Here is a 10,568-nt window from a genome sequence, read left to right on the forward strand (position 1 = left end):
CTTCTGTGAAATGGCTTGGATTGTTTTCCTGAAAAATGATCATTTCTCACTTTATCCATTATCCACTCATAGTTCTTGTGTGAGCTCCAGGGAGGACACATTTTTCTTAAAGTTTTCAGAAAGCTCCAGCTGAAGAATTCTGTAGCTGGAGTAATTTTTATTACCTTAACACTCTCTTCTTCAAGCTTTATCTCTTCAAAGAAAAGCCTAAGGCCATTCTAACAATCCAGAGGATCCTGACCCTTTAAAAATCACCTCTGATCTTGGAACAGAGCTTCCATGTTTCACATGAATGCAGCCTTCCTTCCCAATCTATTTCGGATTTTTTTACAATCCCCATGTTAGCCAGGAAGTCTCTGAAGCTCAGCTCCTACCAGAATAGTTTTATACCTTATACCTTTGACAGGAACTGCTGGCATTCGCCTGCAGGAAGCTGACATGTGATTTAGGAGGGGATAAAACATGTACATGTTTGTTACTTGAATTTTACAGCACTGCAGGGAATGAAAATCTTTTTCACAAAGGATTTAAAACCTTGGCTTTTTTCCCTCACTAAAAAATTTCAAAATTCTCTGAAGGGAAATGGCTAGATGAAATTAATTTGGGGTCAATTGAAAGGTTTCAGTCTGACCAAACCCAAAATCCTTTTAATTTTGTCTTTCATATTTATTTTTTACATTATAATATACCGAGTAGCATAAAATATGAGATGCTATTCCTAATGCTTTAAAGAAAGTCTTGAACATATGGCCCAAATGTAACTGATACATTGATGTCTAGCTGAGTTTATGGAAACCCTAAAACAACAACTGTGGGAGATGTGAAATGAGCTATTCATCCTGACTTGTGTCCAGGAGTGATACTTAATAACAATGATATTTAAAATACTTTATCAAGGAACATGACAAACAGAATAGTGAAAAGGGCATGATACTGGAAAGACCAGGTATTCTAAGAGACAGCTTAATTTGGTGCCAAGAACAAACTATATTTGCTAAAACTATATTTTTACAAAGTTATAAATGTTCTTATATCCTTGCATACTTATGTGCTTTCCAAGTCAAGACCCACAAAACCTCCAGCAGCAATGAAGCTCTGCTAAGGGGAAGAAGAGTCTCTGGAGACAAATTTTTTGGTGCCACCAAAACCCTCACTGGTTTAATGCACAGCCATGTGTACTGAGTGATAAAATATTTTGCTGTATAATTTGACTGAAACCTGTTCCATCAGAGGAGCTTTCCATCCCCTGCAGAACCACCACAATAGCATTATTGCTTCACCAGCTTGAAGGACAGGAAGGTAATCAGGAACAATCAACATCAGCAGATCACACACCATCAGCCCAAGTGCTTTTGATGAAGAAATGAGTGTCTGTGCAGATAACATGTAATACACTCTGACTTCTGTAAAACTGTTGACACCATCCCACACAGTTTTTTCATGTGTAGGCTGAGGAAATACCGGCTAGACAAACTGTCTTCAAGATGGGTTGAACACTGGCCAAGGCACCTCATTCTAATTAGAGTCTCAGTATCAATTTGGCAGCCAGCAACAAGGAGAGCAGCCTGGGAGCTGATAGTCAGCCTGGTGGTCTTCAGCATCTTTTTCCATGACCTGGATAACGAGACAGAAGCCACCCTTGTCAAATGCGTAGTAATTAAGCAGAAAAGGCAGGGTTTGACACACTCTACAACTAGAGTTTGAAGCCAAAGCGACCTGATGAACTTGCAGATTAATCTCAGAGAAGTCTCACAAAATTCAGCCAGGATAAATGCAAAGGTTTATACGTGGGGCAAGCACAAGTCAGTGAGTAAATTGTCTGAACAGCAGCCTCTTTGAAAAGGACATTTGGCATTTAGGGAATACCAGACCAACGGACACAACGGGGCTCTGATCACAAGCACAAGGAACTGTATAATGAATTACATTAGGAGGAATGTGGCCTGAGGAGGGCAAGATGAAGTTGCCCTGCCTTTAAGCAGTGATGTGGAGGCAAAGGGGCAATTTAACAGCAGACTACAACTCTTTGAAGGACAGTTGTAAAGGCAATGGGACCAAACTACTCTCAGGAGTAGGAGATGATTTAACAAAGGGCAAGAGCAAAGTGCTGCACCTTTGGAGGTTCACCTTGAACATCAGGACTTCTTCAGTAGGATAGTAGTGTAACAGTGGAAGCCACATCTGTGTGTAAGGCCTGTCCTCAGATGGTTTCAAGAATCAGCTAGACTTGGCCTTAGCTGGTCATATCTACTGTTGTTGTAGTCCTGCTTTAATCAAGATATTGTAGTAGATTACCTCCAGAGAGGTTCCCTTATTTCCTTGATCCTCTGATTCACTATTTTCCTACCCTTCAACCTATTAGGAAGGTCAAATTAGGAAGGTCAAATGAAAGTTTAAAAAATTGAGGATATGAAGTCATGTAAAGATGACCTCAGTGTTCTCTTTTAATATAGGCACAAACCTTTTAAAATGTAATTTAAAAATAACAGGAGGACACAGGTGTGTGAAGTAGATCACCAAGATAATGTGATTTGTTACACCTTTATCACTAAGGACAATACATGGCAGACAATAGATTACACTTGATACGTTATCCTCTATCCTTTACAGCAATGACAATGAGCAATATAAATCCTTTCCTCCCTTCCTTCCTGGCAGGATCTTTACTCATCAGTTCAGCATGCAAAGAATGGGAATCACCATGACTAACTAGGAATGATTTCAGCAAACTGAAGTCCTTCAGGCACTCTGTTTTGTGGGAGAAGGTAGCAGAGTACAAGTCTGGCCACAATCTGGAATTTAGGTCCAATATACTGACTCGATCTCATTTTATTCAGAATTTGCACATGACTACAAACTACATGGTTCTTTTCTTTGATTACAAATGTGTTCAAATTCTTGTTAAGGGGGAAAAATACCCCAAACATGTGAGAGTCTGCTGAGGGGATATCATATCATTTCAACTCACTACTACTGAAACTCCACTGATGGGACAAATGCCACCAGGATATTTACCCTAAATCAGTAACTTCCCAGAAACACAATTTCCCACAGCCTTGGGAGCAGTTCAGCCTTACTTTTTAAGATACATGCAAGATAAAATTAACGTGGTGGGAAACACTACCTACATATGATTTCCCAAGTAGACAGATAATAAACAATGCAGTGAAACAGGAACCACCAGAGAAGTTTGCTCAAACAGAGAATTGAAAGTTGTTAACACAGAGATTCTGAAAATGGGCAGTTCTGGCCTCTGGAGAGACTTTTTACAGTCTGTGTGGCCCTTGGAATATTTTAATCCAAGAGGAGTTCCCTTGGATGAGACCCTTGGAAAATATTTCCCTTTGATCTCTGGTGTATTACTCCTCTTTTGCAGCCAGCCAAAGTTTAAAACTAACTTGACTCCCCTTTGACTGATACCAGTTTTATAGTCAGATACAGAATTAGTATAGCAGGGATCAGAAAGACCCCAAGAAGCACTGCAAATAATCAAAACACTGCTCATGTTGGGCAGTGGAAAAATGAAAATTTTGGATATGTCCGGAAGAGACTTGTCTCATCAGCACCAGATGCTTAGACAGACATGGGCTATGGAGAGAATCACAAATGAGTGTAGAACTCACACTTGCACAGAAGACAATGCAACCAGATCAACTCATACCACCTGGGAATCTGGGCTCTGAAGACTGAAGTCATAACAATGGAACTAAAAATAAGTTCCCACAAACTGGCCCACTTGTCAGCACTGTATCTTGCCTTAGTGAAGCTGGAGATCTGCTACTAATACAGGCTTCTCTGCCCTAAATCATTTATTTTGGCAGCTCATAAAATATGGAAACTCTAACACTCAATATTCCCTCCTCTCTCATGATTACTGTTCAGGGACAGACTCTTTATATCAAACAGAAACTTAAAGATTGTGGCATGTTATCAAAACCATAATGAAATCTTGTGCAAGCACAGTAATCAGAGAGGGCTATTTGTCAAGACATACTGTAGAGAAAAACAAAATCCCACAGTAGAAACAGGAGTGCTTGCTCTGCTGAGAGATACTGTGAAAATGAAGCTCTTTTTTTCCTCCTCCTTAATCAAAACTCAGTATGAAAACAAAAACCTTACCAAATAACTTTTGCTGATAAAAAAAAATGTTGGCTGGAAAGGAGTAGTGCATAATTTATACAGAAATAACATTAAAAGGGGGATTGTTCACATAGATATTTCTGAGTGTGTGATCAAAAATTTTCGCCCTGGGGGGAGCTCATGTTACTGCCACTACTGGGTTGAGGCTGAATTTTACTCTCTCTGTGAGACAGTCAAAACCTGGGAAGTTGCTCAGGGAATGAAGGTGTGGGCAGATCTGATATTACTTAGGAAGTCCCTGGTGAGAGCATGCCTGTGTTTTGACCCCACCTGCTGCGGGAGGTTACCCATTCTATCCACAAAATATCTGTAGAGGTTTAAACTTGACTCACTGCTTAATGAAGAGAAGCACTGGAGAGGGAGTTACGTGCTCTGGGATCTCCTTCTGGCTGTGCTATTGATTTGGGAGCCAGAGGCCTACTCAGTAAATCAGGGATAACATTATTAAGTTACTTAAATGGACTGTTGGGATGTTAATTACCCAGCACATTTGCAGTCAGTCTGCCCTTCTGAAAATTAAGCCACTTGGCTGTCTAAATGATGCTTAACTCTGAGTGCAAAGATCAAACACTTCAGCTTAAATGTCCCCATTCTCAGCTCCACAGGCTTTCCTAGTACCATCATATTTTCAAATACCATCCCACTTCTAGAAGAGGAGGGCATGGTTAGGTCAGGATTATGTTTCAACCAGAGATCTGTAGAGAAGATCTTAAAAGAAACAGTGCTATCTAGTGTTATTGTTTGCACAGTTGCACAAACACTGAATTACTGACTGTGTATGTAAATGCTGTTGAGTGCAGGGCAGAAAGTGTGGGGTTACAGGGGTATAACAGAATACTTTATTTTTGATCATAAGTACAATCCATTATTGTGGCAGAGCAATGCAAGGTTAGTACCTGTCAACGAGACAGCTGGAGGCCTCTTTTTCACTGACAAATGTTGAGTGCAGCTGTGCTTGGGCTGTAAACAGGAGCCATGGCTTTAACATCATTCTGATTTTTCCACTCCTGATAATTGCTGCTTCTACTTCCTCAGGGCTGGTGCCCAGGTGGAATCCTGAACTCTATTCAAACAGAGAACAAATTAGCTCCAAGAGCTGCTTGGCCTTGGAGTCACCTAAATTCATTAATTCATCTGTATCAGTTGAAAGAATTACAAGTCCTTAATTTTAGTTACACTTAGACCCTCAAAAGTTGCTTCATTGGTGGACAAAAACAGACAGAGCTGGGTTTTTCATGTTCTTCACAGCAACACCCAATTTTTGGAGCAGCCCACACTCCAGTGACAGAGTGGACATGATTATTTCCTAGGATAGCATGATGGTCTCATGGTCAGGGCACTTGCCAGAGCTGCAGTTCTATCTTCTATAAGATAAATAATTCTTAACTGCAGGACTCCTATTTCTTGGATTTCAGGGTGATGTGGAAAAGGTGACAACTGGAACCAGACCCTCCCAATTCCAAGAGGTGTGCATTGTAGGAAGAAAGCAATCACACCTAGAATGAAGCACTTAGTATTTTCTATTTGTCCTGCCCCACGATACTCTTTTAGTTTTGCCAAATTTAACTATGTGACCAAGAGCAATCTGAAATATTAATATGAAAAGAGAAAATGTAAGACTCAAATCAAAATAATGTAGGACAGCAGGTATCAGGCAGAATCCTCATTTTTAATTCAGAGCACTATGAACAGCAAATCCATTGATAGGAAAGGTTTTCACCTTCATTTTTCTATCTAAAAAAGTAAAGTTTACAGGTAGCAAAAAGGAGTATAAGAAAAGGATAAGTAGATGAAAACTTCTTGACTTCCCTACCGAACCTTCAAATTGAGACAGCTAGAAACATCCTCCTGACTCATTGTCCTAAATCCATATCTGTTCTCTTCTCCTTGATAAATCTTTTATTTGTTTTACTTTTCTCCACACTAAACATGAACAGTGGTGCTCTTTTTTCATATCAGCTCCTGATTTTACCTTGTACAGTTGTACAAACCTTCACAGCTTATTTCATGTCTTGCTGTGTCTCCATCTGTCACTCTGGATGTCTTACCAAAGAGCAGCACTGCTTTAAGCCAAAATTCCAAAGGCAGTTTATCTACAATGACAAACTAGAGGTGAAGCTGAAGGGTAAATAGATCTTTACTGTTGTTTGGGTTTGGGTTTTCTTAAAGCATATGATTCACATATGTTATGTTTCTCAAAGCTCTAGGATTTGTTACAACGCTTTCTCCACATATCCCAGGGATGCACCTAGGAGGGCTTTGAGGTAAGTTGTGAACTCTTTCTGCCTGACACCTATACCAACCCCAAGTGAAGCAGGTGCAGATTCAGCATGCAACTATAATTAGTGCTGTTGATTTGGAGCTGAATTGAACTGTTCATCTGGCTTGAATCACCCACAGAGGCACCTGTGAGGCTTGTTTGGTGTGCTGTAGGTATCCACAGCATTAATGTCAGCATCTGAGTCGACCTTCTGCACTGTTTTTAGAATCACTGGGGAGGTAGAATCTCCCTTTGGAGACTCCGTCTTTCTGAACCGAATGCAAAGGAAGCCAGTGCAGTTCTATATCAAATTTTCCAGGTGCAGATAACAGTTCCTGGACATGGATATGAATATATCTGGCATCAAATGGTTACACAGCTGGACCTCCATTTACAAACCTTTTGCTCAGAGCAGTTTGCTGATGGCAAGCTAGAAAACATTTCCTTCACCATGGTACTCAGTGCATTTTGAATGTCCAGCAAAGCATAGACATGGCTCTGGCAGCTGTGCTAGCACCTTTGCTGTGAGGAGATTGGACATTATACCACCACTTTATTAACAATATGTGATTTGTAAAAGTTACTTAATACTTAGGTATTAAAACTGCAGTTAAATTTCCATACTATTGAGTAATTCTCACAGAAAACACTTTAAAATATGTACATATTTATCTCTGCAAATAATTAAATTATTTCTTCCAGCAGTGCCCAATGAAATGTTATATATAAATCTGGAAATATTATTTCCTTTAAAATTTTTCATCGTAGTGTTTTACTGATCTTTTTCTTGTCATTGCTCCACTATGAAACATCTCTGTTTTTCCTTCACTCACCATCAGTTCCCATTTGAAAAGTCTGTAAATTCTGTGCTCCTCTAAAATCTATAGATAATTGATTCCAGGAGTGTGTGTCCACAGCAAACTGTGTAGCTGCAGTTCCACTTCATTTAACAATATAGAGTTCTTTGTTAGGTAGAGATCAAAGAATATAATTTTATTAAGTTTTATTTGCCAGATTGGAAAAGAATGGGCTTGTTTTATTCAAAAAAAAAAAAAAAAAAAAGGGCAGGCCAAATGTTTTTCTAATAGAAGATAGAGTGCAAAAGGAGGTAAAACAAAACTAAAAGCAATTTATATATATCTTGAAGTAATTTTCAACCAAGAACAGCCTTAATATATACTGCATTCAAAATATCTTTATCATTACCATAGAACAGTGTCATTACCAAACAATAGTAAGGGAGATAAAGTCTTGGGAAATGCAGAAGTAAGCAAGTATTTGCTACAATGCGTAGCTCAGGAAAGAAAAGAGTTGAATGGAAAATAAAAAGGGACGTTACATTTAATTCTACCATGTCTCTGACCATGCATTTGAACAACTTTGAGCCAAAGTGACTTTGTGTCTATCAGAACTAGCAATTAACATGTGTCAGTGTTTGCAGGATCAGGTCTTGCCTATGTAGAGGATGCCCAGCCTGGGAGCAGGGAAATCCCTGATGGGTCAAGCACAATGCAGGACATCACTTCTGCAAACACACAGTCCTTGTACACGTGTGTGAGGGTGATACCTCAGTGTCACTGGGTTCAGATCACTCTGAACCATCCTAAAGGGTGGTTTCTCTGGCTGAAATGTCTCCTTTGTTGGTTTTTGGTTTGTTTGTTTTTGGTTTTTTTTTTTTTTTTCAATTAAGAGAAAACATTTCCACAATTGTTTAAAGGTCTTTACTGAAAATGTTTGAAAAACAGTTGAGATGAAGAGTAGATTAAATAGAAAAATCAAAACAGGATGTCCTGGAATGTAGCTGCCAATAGCAGCTTTGTTTTGGAATGGAGAAGTTCTCATCTTTGGTACTTTATTGCTTCTGTTTTAGGTTTTGGGAGGGCTGGGTATTTGTTTCTGCTTGAAAGCTTGGTAAAGATAAAAAGCAGAGTCCAGCCTTCCTTCACTTGGTTTTGGAATGTGCAACCATCTAAAAAAATTGACACTGATGTGTGCCATGGAACAGCTTAAACAATTTTGGATATTGACTCCAATAAAGTTTATTTATCTAGTTTATGATTCTGTGTAATAAAACAGCATAATCCCTGATACTGATTTGTTTTATAAAGTCAGATTTTTAGCTCTGGTTTCTTTAATATGAGGTTCATGTTCAGAGCATGTAGAGTTAAAAAATTGGACTAATTATTGTACAATGGGACATTATAATAAGTGCAGATAACAGCTGCTTGCCCAAGAGTTTTAAAACAAACAAACAACAAAACAGTAAACAAATAAATAAATCCTGACAAAGTGCAAGTGGTTGGACAACCAATTGTTTTTTTGCAATTTTGTGTTGAAAATTCTAAGCAGTATGAAGAAAATACACACTTTGAACTGATCATTTTTACAGTTTTCATTTCTTAGTATTGAAATGACTTAAGCTATTTCTCAAATAGTCCAAAATTCAAGATCTGAATGATTATTCAATTTTATCCAACTAAAGTGTTCAAAAGTAAATATTAAAGAATCATTATTTAATTTTTCTTTTAATCAAAGAAACATTCATTTTTCAGGTTGAAAAATATCCAAGAAGAGGAATTTCCTTACAATCTTTTCATAGACCTCTAACCTCTTCAAAAACTCAAAGTGAATATCAAACCAAGACCAATAAATTGTTTTACAACATTTGCTGTGAAACCAAAAAAAAATGATGTTAACTTTGTCATAAGGTTGTCTGTCACTATGCCAGGATGAAAACTGTTTCATTCCATGCCCAGCAAAAGTAGTTGTTGTTTTTATTCCCCAGAATCATCTAAAAAAGACCGGTTTTATTTTCTTTTCTTTAATTTTTTATTTCAGACTTATTTTTGTTAAGCAGACTGTTAAGATGCCAGATTTTGGAGCATGTTTAGCATTTCTATCTAATGTTAGCATTTTCCATATACCTTGCTTTAATTTTTCTTGATAAAATTGGCAGAACAACAGGATTATTTTGCCAAAACTGGAGATAACCACTCTTAATTAAATTAACTAAATCTGAGTATTTTTAATTAATGTAAGTAATCATATTTGACATGTTCTATTGCAATACTATTTGTGTATCTCTCAGGCTAATTTTCACAGTATCTTTGGGGTTTTTTGAGCAAAACAAACTGGGAAATAGAAATCTGTATTAATTCCTCCTCATTTTAGAAATATAACATGGAGTACTTATGGTATGTGTGCTTTAGGATCACAGTTTCCCTGAGTTCTGTGTATAGTAAAAGAAGATAGACAGAAGCCAGCAGAGGAAGGTTGAGCCCATAGAAGGCCTATACCAAAGTGGCATATAAAACAGAAGTGTTTCTAGAAGGGAATATAGAAGAAAAAAGAACAAGGAAGAGAAAAAAAAAAACAAAAAGAAAGACGGAATAAAAAAAGAAAAAAGAAAACAGAAAAAAAAGAAAAAAGAAAAAAGAAAAAAGAAAAAAGAAAAAAGAAAAAAGAAAAAGAAATAAAGAAAAAGGAAAAAAAAAGAAAAAAGAAAAAAGAAACACCCCAAAAATTGAAATTGTTTTGTGATATATATCTTTGGTTCATGTACAGTTTGGTCATTGTGTCCTCATCTCTAAGAGATTATAGCAACCTAGTTAGAGAGAGACAAGGAAGATAAAAAATAGGCAATGAAGTGGAAATACTTCCACCAAAGAAACATGTAATTTGGCTTTGAATGTTCAGCCTGAGGAAGATCTTGCAGAAATCTGTACTATTATGTACCTCTAAGAAGTTGAACTTGGAGGAGATGGTCACTGTGCCTCATTTTTCTCAAGAGTGGATTTTACCAAATGAGATAAAACCATGGCATACTTGAAAAAAAAGAAGTGGGGATATGTAACAGTAAGAAATAAAATGTCAGAACTCATTGCAATGTGATGCAGGAGCAGGTTTGAGGAGATCAGGCATACTCATGGCATAGAAATAATTCAAAGCCTGCTCTCAGATATGGGGCTCTGGACTGTGTGCATGTTTGGTCTGACTTACTCTTACCCTCCTTGATTTGTTTTTCTGAATAGTTTTTTGTGGCCCACAAGTGAAGGGCATAGGCAGCTTTAACTCTGGCTCTCTAATGTTCAGTAATGTTTCTAAAGGTGATGAAGTCTTAAAGCACTGCCTTGCCTCACTTAGAAAATCTGTGGTGCAGCAGGGCAAC

This window comes from Melospiza georgiana, chromosome 3 (assembly GCF_028018845.1).
Source record: "Melospiza georgiana isolate bMelGeo1 chromosome 3, bMelGeo1.pri, whole genome shotgun sequence".
NCBI lineage: Eukaryota > Metazoa > Chordata > Aves > Passeriformes > Passerellidae > Melospiza > Melospiza georgiana.